The sequence below is a fragment of the Podarcis cretensis genome (genome assembly GCF_951804945.1).
Source record: "Podarcis cretensis genome assembly, chromosome: 6".
NCBI lineage: Eukaryota > Metazoa > Chordata > Lepidosauria > Squamata > Lacertidae > Podarcis > Podarcis cretensis.
The window spans coordinates 82,598,497-82,618,774 of NC_137175.1; the positions used below are offsets into that span (position 1 = coordinate 82,598,497).

General features: G+C 41.7%; 1 protein-coding gene and 1 long non-coding RNA gene across 12 annotated transcripts in view; one reads left to right on the forward strand and one right to left on the reverse strand.

Annotated features, from left to right (window-relative positions):
• LOC307218911 overlaps positions 1–20,278 on the forward strand; it is a 133,190-nt gene that overhangs the window by 107,246 nt on the left and 5,666 nt on the right. For 6 of the 8 annotated variants that reach the window (XR_013840117.1, XR_013840118.1, XR_013840120.1 and 3 more), the window contains one exon: positions 11,070–11,287. The exons of the other annotated variants lie outside the window; for them this stretch is intronic. This is a non-coding gene — a long non-coding RNA (uncharacterized lncRNA). The remainder of the gene's footprint in view (positions 1–11,069; positions 11,288–20,278) is intronic. 8 annotated transcript variants of the gene reach the window in all.
• The window catches only part of NR5A2 (nuclear receptor subfamily 5 group A member 2), a 114,133-nt gene that overhangs the window by 50,389 nt on the left and 43,466 nt on the right, over positions 1–20,278 (reverse strand). The gene's annotated exons all lie outside the window — the stretch shown is intronic.

Sequence of the window (20,278 nt, forward strand, 5' to 3'; positions counted from 1 at the left end):
AGTTTCTGGGTCAGCTTCAAGGGCAGCCCCTTGTAGAGCGAATTACGATAATCAAGCCTGGAGGTGACCGTCGCATGGATCACTGTGGCGAGATCAGGGCGAGAAAGGTAAGGGACCAGCTGCTTAGCACGGCGGAGGTGGAAAAATGCCGCCTTTGCTGCAGTTGCAACCTGCACCTCCATAGAAATCATGTTCCCTAGATTCTGAAGGAACTAGATTGGCAGCTTCTGAGCCCAATTCCAAGTTTGGCTGCTTATTTCTTTAAAGCTCTGAATGGCATGGTACTCAAGCACCTGAAGAAACACTCCCTATACAGTACCAGCCTGACCATGAGGGGGAACTATTGTCTGTGAATTAAGTGATGACCTGGGAGAGGGCCTTTTCTGGGGTGGCAGCATATCTGTAGAATGCCCTCTGTTTAGCAGCAGGACCGTCACTAACCCTGCTAATCATTTTGGCAACAGATCAGGAATTATTTATTTGCTTGGGTATTTTAAGTGTTTTGCTGTTCTGTTTTGCTGCTGTTGTTTTGTTCTAAGCTGCCTCCATTTATTCTGCTGTGGGGTTTTATTGTTTGATAATTTTATTGTACGGTTCATTTATATTATGTGTTGTTCTGCCACCCTGGTATCTATATAGATGAAGGATGGGTTTTTAATATTTCAATAAATTATAATAAATAGGAAACAAAACAATTAAAGGATATCCTAATACATTGTTCTTCTGCTCATGTGAGTCTGAAAGGCCAGTTGACACAATAGTTTTCTTTCACAATTAGCAGCCACAGATGTGCTGGAGAAATGTGAGAAGAGAGCGCATATGAACTGGTGTTTCAGAAATACAGCCAGCATTTGCATGGCATCAGCAATGGTAATGGAAACTGTTGGCATTTTAGTTTGATGCATACAACTAAAATATTAAAATTAACTCATTGGCTTTCATTGTATTTCCTTTGTATGTTTCAGGAACTACTAAGTTCTCACAGCTTTTGCAGAACTAACCAAAATTAAACATTAAAATATCAGTGTGTCTTGATTTTAATGGATATAAATCAAATCAAGGTCTTCTATGCTACAACACTTTTTACATGTAGGTTATTCAAATGCAGTAGTAAAAGCCTCTGCTACCCTTGACCAAAGCAGAATCCTAAGGATCAGAAATCTATCAATCGTTTTCCACACTGGAGCTAATCAATCTACAAAGCGAAGTGCCAATGAACTATTAGATCATTGCAATGAAGTATGGAGATTGATCTTATCCCAGAGCAACTGCATTAACAGACCGGTAAGAGTGACCTCTGCCCTGCGGTGCAAATTATCTGCAGTACTGCAAACCACGTGTCTGAATGAAGACCTCAGGTTACTGCTTTTAATAAATCTGTTTTATTGTTGACAAGTACATGTAAAGATAAAAGAGGATCAGCAGAAACACTAGTGTGGATCAGCCTGAAAGTGGCCATAGATAAATACTAGCTAGACCTAAATGCACACTTTTACCCATAAGTTACTGTGTGTGTGTGACTAGCACAATGTGCTTGCTGTTCTCCCGTGGCTGTCTCCTATCCCATTCTTGTAGGGTTTTTTAAAAAAACAAAAACAAAAACAAAAGAAGATGTCATTTGTATTAATACTGCAAATAATTAAATGGTAAAATGTAAAAAAGGGGGGGAATGTAAGCTTGAATGATGTTATTGGGGAGTGGGGGAAGCTCCTGAAAATTTCCATATGGATAAAACTGTGATGTCAGATAACAACTGTGTTTCTTATAGTTCCGCTGAGTTCACACAGCTCCGAGTGACTATAGAAACATAACAGCCCTCTTCCCTTGAGTATTGTGAGCATTAGTACCAAGCCTAATTTACTAATTTAAGAAGAAAAAATACATTTTAATAATATAACAAAAGTAACGCAATACAAGCATATTATTTCAGACCCATAAGCAGAGACTGGGACATTCCTTATGACATTCCTAAACATCAGCCTGAATAGCTAAAGCTAATATATAGTTTTGCATATTTCACCATGAACGTAAAATAATAAATGAATTAATACAGGTCCTAGTTTCACATACAAACATATTGCTTACATATATACATATAGATGATAGATAGATATGAGTCACCTACCACTAGTTTCACGCAAGGAAGCCCTGAGGGCCCACCAAAACATATTAGTCCACTTCCTTGGAGGATCATGATCATTAGTACCAAGGCTTAAAATTTACTAACTTTTAATGGGATCTGATCCAAAAATCAATTGATGCAAAAAAAAAACCAAACCCCTACAACAGAATGGATTTCCTGAGCCCAATCTGGGTGTAAAGGCTTTACATGTGTTTAAATGGTAATTAAGTATGCTCCCACAGAAGTTTGCCACTAAAACCATGCAATTCTGTAGATAGCATAATAATTTTTACATATTAACCACTGCAACATGGAAAGCTCAACATGCAATGGCTCATACAAATATTGAAAAGCACAACCACAAATGAGCAATTTTGGAGCTGTTCATCAGAATCCTAAACCATCATCTAAGTCCTGGGTTTATACCTTCAGTGAAATTAATGTCAGACCCAACTCTTTAACCCTTGAAGAAAAGCCCAAATTGTGTTCAATGGGAACGGATCTTCTATTTGCTTAGATCAGTAACTCTGCTCTGGAAGTTTGTAATGGTGCTATGCTAGGGAGTATGGCATCATCTGCTGTGGCCCATTGGTGCAAGGAGGTTTGGTCTTCATGCATTAGTCAGAACTATTGGTAGTAACAGGCTAAATCCCCACCAACATTCCTTAGGTCACCAGTTCAAGACCCACCATGGATTGCGTTTCTGTTTTATATTTATTTTTTCAACTTATATTTTTGTGTTTCTCAGTATTTCCCTTCCATTTAAGATCTCTAACGAATACACCTCTTGTGTATAAAATACCATCTTTAATACTCTATTTTTATTAAAGCAAAATGTCTTTATCCTTCAGACTATAATTGAATCAATGAATTAGAGGAAGGTTACTAAAAAGGATTAATGCATTTTTAATGACACAGAATGATATAACTTCTGTTTTTCACTAAGAATAATGGCAGATCTATCAGCTTTGTACAGATAAGAGCTTGGTGAGTTTATCTGAAAGCCTGCATAATGGTTCTAATTTAGTTTTAACTGGAAAAAAAAAAGCCGTAGACATCCCATTTAGCTTAACAATTCATTGTTTATTTATATGATCTTTCCTTGTGACCAGTTCACATGCCTAAGCAAAGAAATGATAATTTGTTTAACAAATATACATTATTTATTCCCCTTATATGCATTTTAAGATACCACTCTTGTAGAATCAAGATATAAATGTTGAGATCCTTAGACAACACTATAGGGATCTGTATTTGAACTCTTGGGTTATCACACAAGAGACTACTGTGCAGTAATAATGAAAAATATCTCAATTTGTATTTGACTCTGATCCCTCATTGTCCTTACACAGACTGCATAATATATTTTTCCTCTATATCTTTGCTGATGCAGACTGAGTTGAATAGCAGACTTTCATTAGAATTACAGTATTTAGTATTTATATAGCACTTTTGAGCGTTCAGTTCCAGTGTAGTATCTCAACGTTCCTCTGAACAACTCATATGGTATGTTAGTGTTATTACCGACCTGCTGCAGTACTGGGAGAACTGAGGTTGATCAGTAATGGCTTGCCAAGGGACACCCAATGAACTGCCAGCTGAGGCACAATTGAACTGGTTTGATCCCAGTTTGCAGTTCTGATTAGGAAGGATGCTCAGATCATAGTTTGCCAGTTCACATGTCACAGCAAATAGGGGTTTGGTTGAAACAAAATGTAATGAATTAAGTCATGCATGTGTGAGGAGGGGAGGAGATAGAATGAGAGGCAAGCACCTTGCTCATTCATGATCCTTCTTCCCATGGTTTGGAGGATTGTCTGAATGCAACAATTGAGATGAAACTTCCTTTTGTGTGTAAAATAACCAGTATGTGGCATCCTTGAGCAACTGCCGGAGTCCCAACAGAGCCCTATTATTACACCTTTTAAAAAGCATTAAGCAGTGGGGAGCTGCCATTTTAATTTCCCACAATGCCCCACAGTGATACTGCTGCTGTCACGAGCTGCTACCAGGACCCAACAAAATAGGAGGCTCACCTGAGAGCAACTTCCCCCTCCCACAAAACCTGAATTTTACCCTGAATACAACAGGCTTTCATGAAGGAAAAAAATACCTGAGTGATTTGATATAATCATTCTGACTTTTCAAAATGTATTTATCCTTGTGCAAATTATAGTTATTTAAACTGACAGCCAAATAGCATTATATTAACTTTGTATATTATGGAGGAATAACTACTGGCATTTTGACCATTCTGAGCACTTAGTCTTTTGGTAAGTGAACTTATAAAGAGTCCTTACTTGTCTGCAGAGAGGTTTCAACTGAAATCTGGGAGAACCGCATGCCCTGGGGTCCCCAGACCCTGTACTGCAGCACAATACTATCATTAGCCAGAGCAAATCAGTTGACTTCAGTGGCTGGCTTTAGCTGTCGTGCAAGGGCAGCAAATTGTTACTAATTTCTAAGGTGAGGTGGTAGTGGGGAGGCACTTGTGGCGCTCTCTGCCTCGGGTACCAAAATAGCTTGGCTGGATTTGGGTCCTATGAACCTTGGCAGGGGGTGGTGTTTGATGCCTTGCTTCAGGTGGCAAAATGTCACAGGCCAGCTGTGTCCGCTGATCATCGCCTCAGGGAGGCAAAGAAGAGTGAGGTTCTGGTGATGGTAAGAGCTTTGTGAGCTGAAAAGGCAGGTGGGGACGGGAGAGGGACATTTTTTACAAGGCTCAGATTTAACACGCCTGCTGGAATAAGAAAGTCTTATCATGCAGCAAGGAGGGTGCTTCTCTAATCTCAGTCAGGAGGCAGTTCCACAAGTTTTGGCCCACAACAGTGGAAGCGGGATCGTTTTTAGTTAATTCGAGGTGGGCTTGGGAGGACTCTTCCGACCTTCACAGCCCAACCAGAATTAATAACTAGAGCTGAATCCAAATGGCTCCATGGGAAGCATCAGGGACATTGTGGGGATACTGAGGACTCTCGTTCTGGAAGCAATTCCCCATGCCGCTTGATAAAAATTCAGAGCAACTTGTCCTCCATTGCAACAAAAGAAACCTGCTGCCAGAATGAAAAGAGAGAAGCCCCAGGACAATACTGAATGGCCAACTAAATTTTCTGGGTGTGATTTTCATGGAAAATGAAAGTGAGTAACCCTGATATTGCAGAACTAGTAGTTCTTTGGATCAAGCCCCGAGCCTCCAGAGACTGTAGACAGAGATGACCTTTCCCTACGCTGGAGCTTTCTCTCTCTCTCTTTTACAGTACATTTCTATAATCATATTTTATTAAACGAAGACTCCATTGTCAGCTGACGGCAAGTGTCTTGCAATGAATGTACTGGAAAGCCATCAGCTAATTAATCAAGCCTGACGTGACTGAAGACTGACTGGGCTGATCAATTATTCAGATGAACACTATATATCTCTAAACATGGGAATTAGTTTCCCCATAGGTAAAGTACCCAAATAACAACCCCTCAAATATGCATATGCGAAGTGGATAGTGATAGCTGTTAGGATGCAGCTCAGTTACAGCTACCTCCCCCTGCTCACTTGAAAACTCCAGGGCCCTGACCTAGCGAGGGGGTGATCTGGCACGGAAGCTGACCTGCACATAGATTGCCTCTCCCCTTCCCGACATCGCCGCATGTGCAAGCCCAGGCCTCCACAACTTGTGATACAGCATGCTGAACACATTAGGAATTCTGTCCTCTGAGCAGTTTGATAAATCTCCATTTATAAATGCCAAACGAGCTGGCATTTCAAGCAGCCTGGCATGCCACCACAATAGGTGGCTGGTGGGCTGCTGAGCTGTATATGGGACAGGTGAAACAGGGAGCCAAATCCTTTGTGTAAGCCTGAGGAAAGGCCATAAGCTCCGTGGTAGAGCATCCGCAGAAGATCCCAGGTCCAGTTCCTGGCATCTTTAGTTAGGGCTGGGAGAGGCTCCTTTCTGAAGTCCTGTAGAGCCACTACCAGTCAGAAGATATTGAGCAAGGTGGACCAATGCTCTGACTCAGTAGAAAGCAGCTTCCTATATCGCTGTGTTCCTCAGACAGGAAACTTCCACCAGCCCGATCGAGAGACTCAAGAGGACCGCAGAAGGCTGACTCCCACACACTACTGTGTCCCTTGGAACCCTCCCCATTTCCTCCCATTTGGGCATAGGCACACTTCCTATGAAGGTTTCGACCTATAAAGCCTTAAACTGCTCAGTACCACAATACCTCAAGGGCCGCATCTCTCGATATGAACCTACCCTGGCCCTGAGATCATCCTCTGAAGCCCTTTGTGTGCCTCTTCCACGTGAGAACGGGCCTTTTCTGTGGTGGCTCCCCATTTGTGGAATGCTCTCCCCAGGGAGGTCCAGCTAGTGCCTTCATTATACACCTTTAGGTGAAAATGTTCCCCTTCAACCAGGTTTTTGGCTGATTAGCATTCAATACTCTTTTAAATGTGTTGTGGGATGGGGAGGGGGGATTATTGGTTTGGTTTTGTCCTTGTTTTTATTATGCATTTTTTGCATAATATTGTATTGTTCATATTGTATATTTATATTGTGAACCACCCTGAGATCTACAGATGAAGGGTAATATACAGATTTAAATAACATTAATATTAATGATTTGTTCAGAGGAAAAGAGGCAAGATTGATAGTGTGGTGCCAAAAGCAAAATCCATGGATAAATTTATGGAGGATAGGTAAGGTAAAGGTAAAGGACCCCTGGAAGATTAAGTCTAGTCAAGGGTGACTATGGGGTTGCGGTGCTCATTTCACTTTCAGGCCGAGGGAGCCGGCATTTGTCCATAGACAGCTTTCCGGGTCATGTAGCCAGCAGGACTAAACCGCTTCAGGCACTACAGTACACCATGACAGAAACCAGAGCACACGGAAACACCATTTACCTTCCCGCCACAGCGGTACCTATTTATCTACTTGCACTGGCATGCTTTCGAACTGCTAGGTTGGCAGGAGCTGGGACCGAGCAACGGGAGCTCACCCTGTCATGGGGATTCGAACCACCGACCTTCTGATTGGCAAGCCCAAGAGGCTCAGTGGCTTAGACCACAGCGCCACTCGCGTCCTTTTGTAGAGGTTAAGGCTATCACGGGCTACCAGCCAAGATGGCTATGTTCTACCTCCAGTGTCAGAGGCAGTATCCCCCTGAATACCAGTTGCTGAGGATCACAAATGAGGACAGCACTATTGCACTTAGGTCATTTATTTGGGCTTCCCATAGGAATCTAGTTGGGATCCTGTTGTGAGAACTGGATGCTGAAATGTATGGGCCTTTCTTTGGCCTGATCCAGCAGGACTCTCCGTACATTCTTAAAAGCTGTACACATACAAGGCCTCTGCTTCTGATAGGGAGCCATCATCATTAAAGGTTCCCAATCGTGTGTGGCATGAAGCCCAGCATGCAGAGGTTCAGTGCGCTGACTAACAGGTGTGATCACACTCCCCTGTCTGCACATTTGCTCTGTGTACGCTGATGTGAGATGGGAGCCATGGTTTTTTCAACATTTTTTTTCATTTGCTGTTGAAAGCTCTGGCTCCTGCTGTTCCTTTTCTTTATACATTTACATAAAACAAGCGGAATGGTAATAGATAGCTAAAATGCATTTGTTTGCATTTTTGGTAATGCTTTGAAAGAGATGCACGAAGTGAACTATTTGCAGTGCAGTTTGGGGAAAAAAAAGGCTCTTTAAACAGACGTCAGCAGCAGGGAGATCAGAAATAGATGTGGCCAGACACCTGCTGACAAACAGTGACAAATTCCACTGACACAACAGTGACCCCCAGTTTGTCAAGATTTAATTAAGGGTATAATTAAGTCAGTGGAACAGAACACTAATGAGTGGAGTTTTTTTTTAATATGGGTAATTACATCTAAGAATACAAAGTAAGACAAGGCTCTAAATATATCATTAAAATGAGCACTATAGAGTGACAAGCAGAGCGTAAAGTGTGCCTTTTTGGAGGAAGAATGCAAGTTTGTAATTGCTTGGCTTTGACAAAGCTTTTGCGTTTTAAGACTCCAGCTTTTGCAGCCCCTTTCAGAATCGAAATTCATTAAGTTTCCCTGGGAATTCTGCCAGAAAAGGTCTGGATCAAAGTCCAGCTAAAATCCTAATTGCTGTTTTGTGAACAAAATGCCTACTTTTTAAAAATCTATCTACCTATATGAAGGTATCACAGTAATTTGGTGAATGTCAACAATTACTGGGGATTGTCAAGGTTTCCCCGAACCAGAGGGAAATGCAGAAAATATTGACTACTAAATGTCAAATCCAACTGAGTATTTTCACTAAGTACAGAAATGAACATGCCAAAATATGTGTGGCTGCCACCAAAATAGCATCCCTGCATCTCTCTTTCCCCCTTCCCTGGTAGGAACCAGTAAATAAAAACATTACGTGATGTCATTATGCTTCCAAGTTTGCACACTTCCACAAGCAGCTACCCATAAAGTGGTGTGGGAGCAGGGAAATGTGAAGTGTCATGTCACATATTTTTATTTAATAAACTTCATGTTGAGGAGAGCATACATGCGGCTGATGTTTTTGGTGGTAGCCAGATTTCTCCTGTAATTGTACGTTCTGCCATAAATGTCCTCCACATTTCCATTATTTACCAGTAAATGACATTTGCAAAACTATGAATAGAATGTGAAAAACACCCCTGATGATGCAAACATTTTAGACATTTCCCACTGGGTTTTTTTTTTTTTAAAAAAAAATATCATCATTTGATATTTGTGGCTCATAACACAATAGAACAATGTTGGTGACATGGGGCACACATTTTTAAAGAAATAAAGAAATCACAACACTACTCTTAACCACAACAGTAACTGGTGTGGGTCTTGAAGCTACAAATATTTAAATTAATATTGATGTGGGTGGCCAATTGGCAAATGTGACTGTTTATATATGCATCACATTTGTATACCAGATTCAAAGGAGCATACATGGGCGGTGTGTGTGTGTCATTTCATTTTACAGATACAACAATTCTATGAGATAGATTAGAGACAGCAGTGTATTCAAGGCCTCCTCACAAGAGCTGATATATATTTTACACATCAATTGTGTTTGTTGTGGGTACATTGTGTGGGTTTTTGCTCAGTCTTCGGTGTAGCAGCATGTAACGTGATAAGGAGATGCACTTCCTCAAATATACAATTAAGCTAGATAGGAGTACTATAGTCCCTATCAGCCACAGCCAAACATGGATCCCCAATACATGTTTACTGTGACTTAGTTATTGCAAACAGCAGATGAGATCAGTATTCCTGTCTCTACCGTAATCATCACATCAGGCTGAGGGCTCATATGACCGCATGTGAGGCTGAGGGAGAGAAGATTCCTACACAGAGAAAGCTAGCATATAAGGGAGCAGGTCAGGCTAAAATCCTTGTCTCTGACACCTAGTTTTCTATATGAAGGGAACTTCTGCAGGGAAGAGCATTCAGCCATGTTAATTCCTTTCTGCTTTGTTAAGCAGCATGGTCTGGACACAAATGGCTGTTTGTGAGAGTACACCTAAGGATGAACAAGGAATGTGTCTCTCCTACATAGGTTTGCTGTAGCATTAAACGTGTTCATTAAAAATGATTATCACAGAAAGTGTGAAATGGCACAAAGTATCACAGATAAGCAAGAATTTGAATCTGGGTTGTCCTCAGCTAGATTCAACACTCTTAACCACAGTATTGCACTGGATATGTGATAGTTGATACCTAACCTAACCAATAAAATGGCATTTAATCTAATATGAGTGGTGTTGTATTCCAACTTAAGGAGAACGTATGCCACTTGGAAAGCTCTCAGATCCATAATTGCCACTGGATGTGAAGGCAGCTTCAGAAAGGTATAGCAGCTATCATTAACTTTGATTGGAGAGGGATAGTATGGCCACAGATGTTCATCCTTTAGTAACTGCTAGGGTAGACTACCATATGTGGGGCTGCCTTAGGAAACTACCTAGAAGTTTCAGCTGATGCAGAACATGATGGCCGGCCTACCAAATGGGACCTACCATTGCGGCCCCATCACACCACTATTAAAAGATATTTGCTGGTTCCGAGTGTGCCTCCAGGCCCAATTCAAACTGCTGGTTTTGACCTTCAAACCTTAAACAGTCAGGGTACTTCATGGCCCACCTTCTCCCATGTCTCCCTGCCAATTAAGATCTTATTCAAAGGCATAGCTGTCAACATTTCCCTTTTTTTAAGGGAAATACCCTTATTCCGAATAGGATTCCTCGCAAGAAAAGGGAAAAGTCGACAGCTAGGTCAGAGGACCTTCTCCAGGTGTTCCTGTATTTGGAAGTTAGGTAGCTACTGGAGGGAGGCTTTTTCCATGATGGCTCCCAAATGATTAACTCCCTAGTCTGTTATGTCTGCCTGGTACCAGCACTGTAGTCCTTTAGACACCAGGCAACATCCATCAGTGATGGAGCCAGTGGTTAGAGTGTTGGATTAAGCCCTAGGGAGATCAGAGTTCAAATCCCCAATCAGCTATGAAGCTCACTGGGTGATCTTGGCCAGTCACTGTCTCTTAACCTAACCTACCTCACAAAGTTGTGAGCATAAAACGGGGAGGAGGATAGTTATGTTTACCACCTTGAGCTCCTTTGAGGAAAGGTGGGATATAAATGTAAAACTACCCAAATAATTTTAAAAATTCATGTTCTCATGAGCTTTAATGGGATTGGCGTGGAAGTCTCACATTTTTTCCTGGTTTTATTTGGCTTGTGATTCTTTTACCTCCTGTTTGATTGCTGTTTGTCATTCTATTTAATTGCATTTTTAATGGTTTTGTTATGAGTCACCTTGAAGTTATTTGTGGGTAAAGAACATCTTAAAGAAAACAAGCAAACAGATGCACAGGGGATATATCCATTGTTTCCTTAAACAGTATCCCCATTTGTCGTTCGGTTTAAATCAGGCCCCACCAATCCATCATAAGGTTGCAGCGTGTTTCATCTAATGCCTTGGAATTATGGGAATCTTCATTCGGATGAGCGCTTGGTCAAAGAGCAGAGCGGGGTCAATGAAAAATTAATTGAAAGCAACCTGTAAGGCTTCCTATATGAGATGACAGCTCCCTCCCCATTAGGGAGGATGTCTGTGATATAAACAACTCCTTTGTATTCTTCACAATAGGTAAGAATGATATAAAAGATTTTTTTATAGTACTGAGAGAACAGCCTTTCTACTGAGATTATACTACCCACTCCCAGCTGGTAACTTATACTTCATGACAGCCTTTTATCCATTATCAAAGCAACAAGTAGAAAAGCAGATATTCCCGATCTCTAACACCCTCTGTTCAGTGCTCTCTATAGAATTTCGGATGCTAAATCTTCCTGTTTAACAAGCCCTCGGATTTCCTTGCCGCTGCTGTTGTCGGCTCTAAAGATGTCTCTCAAGTCTTTAGCCTGCTTGTCTAACCTAAACTCAGCAGAATTCCACAGGAATGGAGACTCGTTTGTTTTTACAACTGTATATTAGCTACGGAGAGGCAGAGGGAAAGGCATGATAGCAGCACTCTGCTCCTACCAAGCAGACCAAGAGTGCTTTCCCAATGACTGTAGCAGAAAGAGGAGTGGACCCTAAAAAAGATACGTAAAATTGTATGTGGCAATATATCTCTTTGAAGTTTATTGCAGCTTCGGCCTCAACTTATCTCAAGCTTTAGTATCTCTTAACAACCAGTGTAGAACAAAACAAACACAAATACGTCCGGGGAATACAAAGGGCACCTCCCCACACTGGAGACTGCTGTGTTGCTGGTTAGGTGCTACAGCGCTGAACTGGCAAAGCTGCATACAATCCAGTGTTTGATGGTGGAACACGGGGACATGTTTGGCTTTGGAAGTGATGTGTGTCAATCAACTGACCATTTTGGTTTATTTGTTTTAAAAATAATAAAGAGTATCAGATAGCTTTCCTTGCAGGGGATTTGATTGTATTTATTATAGAAGAGCTGCAACTGTTCTCAGCAACATTTGCTAGCTGGACAAGATGTTATGGGAAGAATGAAGTGTAAGCTAGGCATTGGAATCTTCCATTCATACTCATGCCTTGGCATGTGTATGCAATGGAGTCAAGAGGCATCTATTTCCCATTCAGATTTTCTAGGCCAAGTTCACATATCATGCTAAGCTATGGGTGCGGAACCTTTGGCCCTCCAGATGTTGCTCAGCTACAGTTACTATCAGCCCCAGCAAGCAGCTCCCCACATCTGTATTAAACCATGGTGACATATGACTTGAAATGAGCCCAAGTGAGTCATAGAATCACAGAATTGTGGCATTGTGGAATTGGAAGGGGGCCTGACGATCATTTAGTCCATCCCCTTGCAGTGCAGGAGTCTCAACTAGGTCATTGTCATCCAGCCTCTGTTTAAAAACCTCTGAAGAAACAGAGTCCACCACCTCTCGCAGGAGTCTGTTTCACTGTCAAACAGCTCTTACTGTCAGAAAGTTCTTCCTGGTGTTTAGTCCCTTTCCCTCCTGGCTGCACAGTTTACTTAAACTTGATCTGCCATTGTGTCCAAACTCAGTTTGGATGTGAATCCAGCTCCCACCAGCCCCAGCTGGGATTTGTATGCTAAGAGCATCTCATGGGCAGATTAGCCACCTTTTCTTTACCCTAACTGTGGTTAGTTTAAGCAAGCCACCTTCATAACCTGTAGGTAACAGATGGCTTGTTTTGTCACTGCCCCTGTTAATATGCTGTTTGGATTACCTGGAATCAGCCCAGTTGCTACGTTTGTGTGAAAGGTGCTTACGCAGTACTGGAAAACCAGTAAGACTGGGTGGATATTGTGTGTTAGGTTGGCAGAGAATGCAAAACTCAGCCTAGGCGAGGTGTTTGTAGGAGGGGAAGGAGCAAGATTCTTTCCTTATTTTGATAATTTATATGCCGCCTATGCAAAAGTCACAGGGGGATTTACAGCAAAGACAAGTAAGATGTAAAGAATACATCAAAATATCAAAATATGCAGTACAACAATTAACACTAAATAATTATTTATTAATGTCACCAGCGTCAACTAATCCATTTATCTCATCATGTATCTCTTCCTCCAAAGGTCCACCCCAAAAATATGCATCTGAACCAACTGCCTCCTCTGGAAAGTCCTCCTGATCATTCAGAGATCTGAAACTATAGATGCTCCACCACAGCATCCATTCATGCCCTTTATATCCATTCAAGTCCTGTACAGAGTACCATAAGCCAAAAGATAGAGGCCACTGTCCTTAAGGAGCTTACAATTTTAAGATTCAGCAGTGGAGGAAGTTGTGCAAAGGCAGGGGGGAAAGGAAGGAAGATCAAAAGGCCAAAAACATGAGAAGGGGATGCAAAAGGATTTGCCAAAGACAGTGAGGGAAGATTATGTTTACAAATTGGGCCACAGAAGTGCTGTCTGTGAGATGCTCTCCTCGTTCATGCCTTCAGGATTACAAAAATTCACATATTTTAGCTAAATTACCTCCGAACTAATATCGTGATTCTCCAACAATTCATGCTAACATTCATCTCTGTATGTGCAGTGAACTCACTGTGCTAGACTCCCACCATAAGGGCTCATCTGCTTCCTTATGACATCTGGATCTCATCTACTAGTTTGTAGTTTTCTCCTGCTCTGATCATTTATCAAAAATACTAAGTGTTCCCTGACATTTCCTACACACATTCCACATATCATTGGCAAGGTAAGAAATACAGTAGAAGCTTTGCAAGAGCTCAGCTGACTGGTTAACTCAAGTTCTCTGCAAGTCAATGTACATAACTAACAGATGGATCAACTTTGCTATCTACAGGAACCTACAAACAGCAGACCAGAAGCAACACCAACATTTTGATCTATATATTAGACTAAAACTGGGACTTCCTTGGTGTTGGAGTCCTTACTGCACAAAGTAATGACACCTACAGAGACCTGTTAAATATGTGACCAGGATGAATTAGTTTTATTTCAGTCAGAGTACTCTATTAAGAATCAAAATTTGCCTGTTTGGGCTTTTAAAATGTTGAAAGGTCTTATTTGTCGCAGACAGTCAACAGCCATGTGCTGCAAGTAAGTCAAATAAGTTCTTATATAACCCACTCCACTCCACGGCCTTTGCACTCAAAACACGTTTCCTGTCAGTAAGGGAAGCAGGAGTAGGTCTCAGCAGCTGAAAGACTTATCAGTAAACATACTCTGTTCACAGCTTGTTCCTGAAAGTAGTAAGCAGAATAGTCATGATCTGGCAGTAGATCTGGCACTAGATAAAGCTGATCTGCACATGGGGATCTGTGGCCTACAACTGGGTCATGATGACCTTTAGGCGAGTGGCACCGGGGGCACTATAACCTTTGGCGTGGGGGGGGGCAGAAGAGAAACAACCATGTAATCTCTGTTTACGTGTAGCTTTTTGCAGATGTTATGCTGAGGATGTGCACAAAGAGTGCATAATCCTTCTCCCTCCTCAACACATGCTCAGTGTACACAGATTTATAATATGTGCACAGCTATGTGGGCAGAAATTGAGAATGACTGACAAAAACAGAAAAGCAGGGAAATGATAGAGAGAGGGAGATACAGTTAAGGTAAAAGTGGCTGGGATTCCTAGGCTCACATGGTCTTCTATGTGTATATTTGGGGTTTTGGTGGGACCTTTTTATCACAGATTCCCTATCTGTGCACAGGAGTGATATAAGCATGCTCATTTACAGCTCAATCCCAGCAAAGGAGCACATTAGCTGGACATACAGTTTGCTGGACTAGCACAAAGCTGTGAAATATGGCGTTGTATGGGCAATGCAACGATTCTGCACTGGCCTGTAGATTCACACACACAAAAGATGAGTGTAAGCGTGTCACAGACCTACAGGATGTATCTGCACAAACTATTGCCACTTCTAATATGGCTTAAATGGCAAGTTCAAAAGGAAAAGGCACAACGTAACCCAGATAAAAGTACCAGTGCTCTTCTCTGAATAGTAGATAAGCAAAGCAAACTGCCCTCTGTCCCTTCAACCATGTACATAAATATGAGGCAAACACTCAACATGCAAGGTGCAAATATCAGATACAGGGGATTCTTTAATCTCGAAAAAGGAGGGCAAATCATGTATATGTGACTTGGTGTCTACATGGAGTGTACTGGAAAGGGCAGGAGAGTATACTCTTCTGCTAAGTGTCTACCACATGAGGAACTTAACTGGCCTGTTCATCACACTTGGATTAATGGGCCTACATTGGCTATGCTGTTGGAAGGAGAGTAGCAGATCATCTAATGCACCACCACTCTGCATAGGCTGAAAACACCCCCAACCACCTCTTGAAAACCATAGGAGACCCCTCAATTAGCCTTGGTACTGCATTTTATTGTGGAATTCCTCTGATATGCACATTTCCTCTAGTGCTGAATCCAATCTATTCTTGTAGTTTTTTATTCCTGCAGATGGAATACTGGCCCAGGAAAGGAGGACACTGTGTGATAAAGGAGCGTCTTATGAAGATGAGGCAATCCAGCTAGCCTGTAAAAATAGTTCTGTAGTAACTTATGAGTGGAAGCTCCTGCTTCTGGCCCAGCTCAGAAATGAATGCATTGCCAAGAAACATACAACCACACCATTGGGTCCATCCAGCCAAATATTATTAAATATTGGCCATGAGGGTTTCAGAGAGGGGTCTTTCCTGGGCTACCGACTTAAGATCTCTTGAACTGCATGTGTTAAAGTTGAACCTGGGTCTTTCTGCATGTGAAGCATGAGCTCTGCCACTGAGCTATATGCCCTCTTCCCACCTAAGAGAGGTTACTGTAAGAATTATTGAAAGGGGGTTGGACTCGATGGCCCTTGTGGTCTCTTCCAACTCTATGATTCTATGATTCTATGTGTGTTCAGTGCCTGGAGGCTGTGCAAATGTCTGTGCTTCATTTTACATCCCAGTCTCAAAAGTAGCCCTGGGAAAATCCTGTTCAGGGGATGATAGAAATGGATAAAACAAGGTGCAAATGACATGCAATTGTATTCTCAATTGTGTTCAGGCATGAGCGCTTGAATCACAGTTCCTTGTTAAGTGATCCCCACTCCTCTCAATGGTGCTAACTAGAGCTTTTATTCTAGGGAAAAAAAGGTGCTGGTACTGCGTACTATTATTTACTTATTTAGACCAACAAAAATGTATAAATATTAAATATCTGTCCATTGGGGAGTAGAATTAGAAGGGGGGGGAATGAAAGAGGGCGTTGCAGGGAGGCATATTTAAATGCTGCCACAGTGGCAAATAAAATTACTGTGGGTTTGCATCAGATAAAGCACAGATAAAAACAAAGAACTGAGTTCCACTGAAACCAGTGAGATTTATTTTCAAATGTACACATACAGGATTTAAGTTTCCGTGGGCTCAAAAAAAAAGGGGGGGGGAGGCATTTTCTGTTAACCAGTTTGTGCATCAGGATTCTTTTTATTCTGTTCTGAACAGCCACATATCAAAGTAAGAGTAACAATAAAATCCCATACAACAGTGATAGTATTTGTCAAATCTGTAGGAGGTTCTCTTGTTCTTAACAACTCCAAAATGTTACTTTGCTATGTGCATCGTTATGTTGGCTATGGTCACTATAAAGCCTTTTATTAAGATTCCTTCCCCCCCTTGCGCGCGCGCGCACACACACACACACACAATTGATTCCTAACATTGTTTCTGTTTTCCTTTTGCAAGGCCGCCCCTTATCAAGTTATGTATGAATGAACAGAAGTGCCTTTCATCCCTCTCTCCCTCCTCCCAAACTTGCCTTAGCGGTTCAAAAGAAATGACTAAAATAGCAGCAGCAAAAATCCAGCCTGCAGCCTGCCAGAAGACCCGCACGCGTCCCATTCTTAAAGGCATGTGAAAGGTTGGAGAGCTCAGCAAAAATTTTATGTACGGGAGCAGGCCCAAGGAAAACTCACACGCCATAACCAATTGTGGACAGAGGATCATCTATCAGCAGACAAATGCAGGATCTCCAGAATGTCTCTCCTCAAATGAAATAATATATCTTTGAAAGCCAATGCCTGTTTTAGGCCCGAGGCCCATATATCAAGCCTGAGAGGCTTGTGGATACGCTCCAGGGCCATTAACCTTCCACCTGTTTCCCCTTGTCCTTCAGGATGAGACCCTGCCCTTGATTTTACTCCCTTCCCTTGTTCATCTTCCGACAGAGTGCAAATGTAAAGCAGAGGGCCTGCGAAATAATTCAAAGGCAATGGACCAGGGACATGGTTACAAATCTCTGCCACTGGCACTGTGACTTATGCAGGCAGTTTGTCACACATGAGCCAGGTGACCTCTATGACATAACAGAGAAAAATATCGCCAGAGATCAAAAGAGGAGACTCAGGGCTCTGTGGCTAACTTGAGGGGTTACAAAGCGATATTAGAGAAGAACTGAAAATTTCCCCTTTTCTAAAGCCTCCCACCCGCTCAATCAATACAGCTAGGAAGTCTTGTTTCTCAACATATAATATTTTACACTTAAACGGGGAGGGGGCAACTTCGTTGTAACCTTTTTTTATCTTATGTACAAAGAAGAACAATAGTACAAATAGTTTTAAACTCCCCCCACTCCCATTGCAATCTTTTATCTAGAAACATCTCACGGGTGAAAATCTTGTCCACTTTGGTAACACACTCCTATTCTTACACCGAGCCTCACCAAGAAGAGTTTGGACTTGATATCTCGCCTTTCACTCCCCTGAAGGAGTCTCAAAGCGGCTAACCATCTCCTTTCCCTTCCGCCCCCACAACAAACACTCTGTGAGGTGAGTGAGGCTGAGAGACTTCAGAGTAGTGTGACTGGCCCAAGGTCTCCCAGCAGCTGCATGTGGAGGAGCAGGGAAGCAAACTTGGTTCACCAGATTACGAGTCCACCGCTCTTACCCACTACGCGACACTGGCCTGAGGCACCCACTACATGCAACTGTGTTAGACACTGGCTCTTATTCATCTGTTGTACATTGCCTTTGTATAATAACAGCTGCAACTCATGCAAGTTCAGCAACGTGAGAATGGGCCTTCTCAGTAGTGGCTCCCCACTTCACTGTCAAGGCAAGGCAGAAATGTTTCTTTTCCACCCAGCCTTGGGGCCTTAAATTATCTGTGGCCTCCTTTGGTGAGTGGGAAGTGTTAGTCCTGCTTTTATATAAATACAAGTGTGTTTTTAGCTTTTACGCTGGTTTTAATATATGTCCTATTTTTCATAAGTCACTTTGGGTTACTTCTTGTTAAAAGCAACTAATAAGGGCAATAGTTCATCACCACCAACAGCAACATTTAATATATGGGGATGGGACCTTAGGGCGTTGTGGGCATGCATTTACATCAGGGGTGGGGAACATGTGGTCCTCCAGATGTTGTTGGAATACAGCTCCCATAATACCAGAGCATTGGCTGTGCTACCTGGGGCTGATAGGAACGAGTGCGACATCTGGAGGAGCATGAGCTTCTCATCACTGATTCCATGAATGCACACTAGAGTCAACGTGTCAAAATGTACCTGTTCCCATCATTTAGAAATTTTACTTCTGGGTCCCCGGAGGAGGGGCTGAAATATGACAAAGTATTCTACAGCATTTCAGTGGACACTAGCAACATTTTGGAAATACCGTATTTTTTGCTCTATAGGACTCACTTTTTCCCTCCTAAAAAGTAAGGGGAAATGTGTGTGCATCTTATGGAGCGAATGCAGGCTGCGCAGCTATCCCAGAAGCCAGAACAGCAAGAGGGATTGCTGCTTTCACTGCGCAGCGATCCCTCTTGCTGTTTTGGCTTCTGAGATTCAGAATATTTTTTTTCTTGTTTTCCTCCTCCAAAAACTAGGTGTGTCTTGTGGTCTGGTGCGTCTTATAGAGCAAAAAATAAGCTGCTTGACTAACATCTGCCCCAAAAGGAGAATGCCAACCAAACTGGAAGAGTGATTTTCCAGTTAGGTATCAAAAGAACAAGGAACGTCCCTGGTAAATAAGTAGGGTTGGATTGCATGAAATCTCAAAGATCAGCAGTGGGCAAATTTTGATGCATGTTTGTGTGTGTTTAAAAAAGACTACCGTATTTTTCCATGTATAAGACTAGGTTTTTCCCCTAAAAAATAATGTCAAAAATTGGGGGGGGGGCAATCTTATACACAGATATATCTCCCCCCATTTTCTTAAATCCGAGTCCCCCAAAATAGGGGTTGTCTTATAGATGGAAAAATACGGTATTTAAGCAAATAAGCTGTGAACTAGAACTGTGTTCAGTGTTATATTCATAATTTTCATGGACTGTTCATTTTTCAGGCACTCATCCTAAATAATTAAAACACTTATGATGGACAGAGTTTGCCCATACCCTATTTTTAAGAAAATATAAAATGTTTGCCTAAACAAACTTTGTTTGCTTCTACCTTCCATTTCAAAACTACATGTTTGCAGAGTAGGGCAGAATTTTTTTCAAAAACTGCTTTCATATGGAGAACTAATATAATAAAGAGTAAATTGGTGTAGAAATGCAATTCAGAATGTTATTTTGTTGTGTCATCCCCACTCTGAAAACAGAAAATAACTGCAATGGATAGGAAGAAACTCTAATTTACAATAATTTAAAGCTATCATTTCCCCAAAGATCACAGGGCAGTAGACATTGAGAAACAAATTTGCTGACAAATATATTTGTACAATAAAAAAATGTAATATACACTACAATCCTGGTTTGAAAAGCTGTGGCTTTCAACTACAGGAAATAGTCAATTGGAAAGAACCAAACCTTAATTAGAATGAATTTATTATTTCAATTCATCAGCTCAAGTTGTACACATGACATGTCCCAGCTGTTTTGTGCATTCAGGATTTCTCTGCTGGGTGCAGATGAAAGAACAAGGCCTATTACAATCCACCCTCACTCCTGCAGTGACTTAATGGCTTGTCTGGTATGGATATTTAATTTTCCCCCTTTCCATAAATTATTATCTGCCTTTACAATCCAGTGAATGATGATGAAGCACAATTCCTGAATGTAACTGTTCAACTTTATTCTGAGACACCTGTGAACATTACAGTGAGGGTCAAACTAGATGAGATGTTGGACATCCATGATTAGATCTCATATTCTTGCCCCCCAACAATAGACCCCCC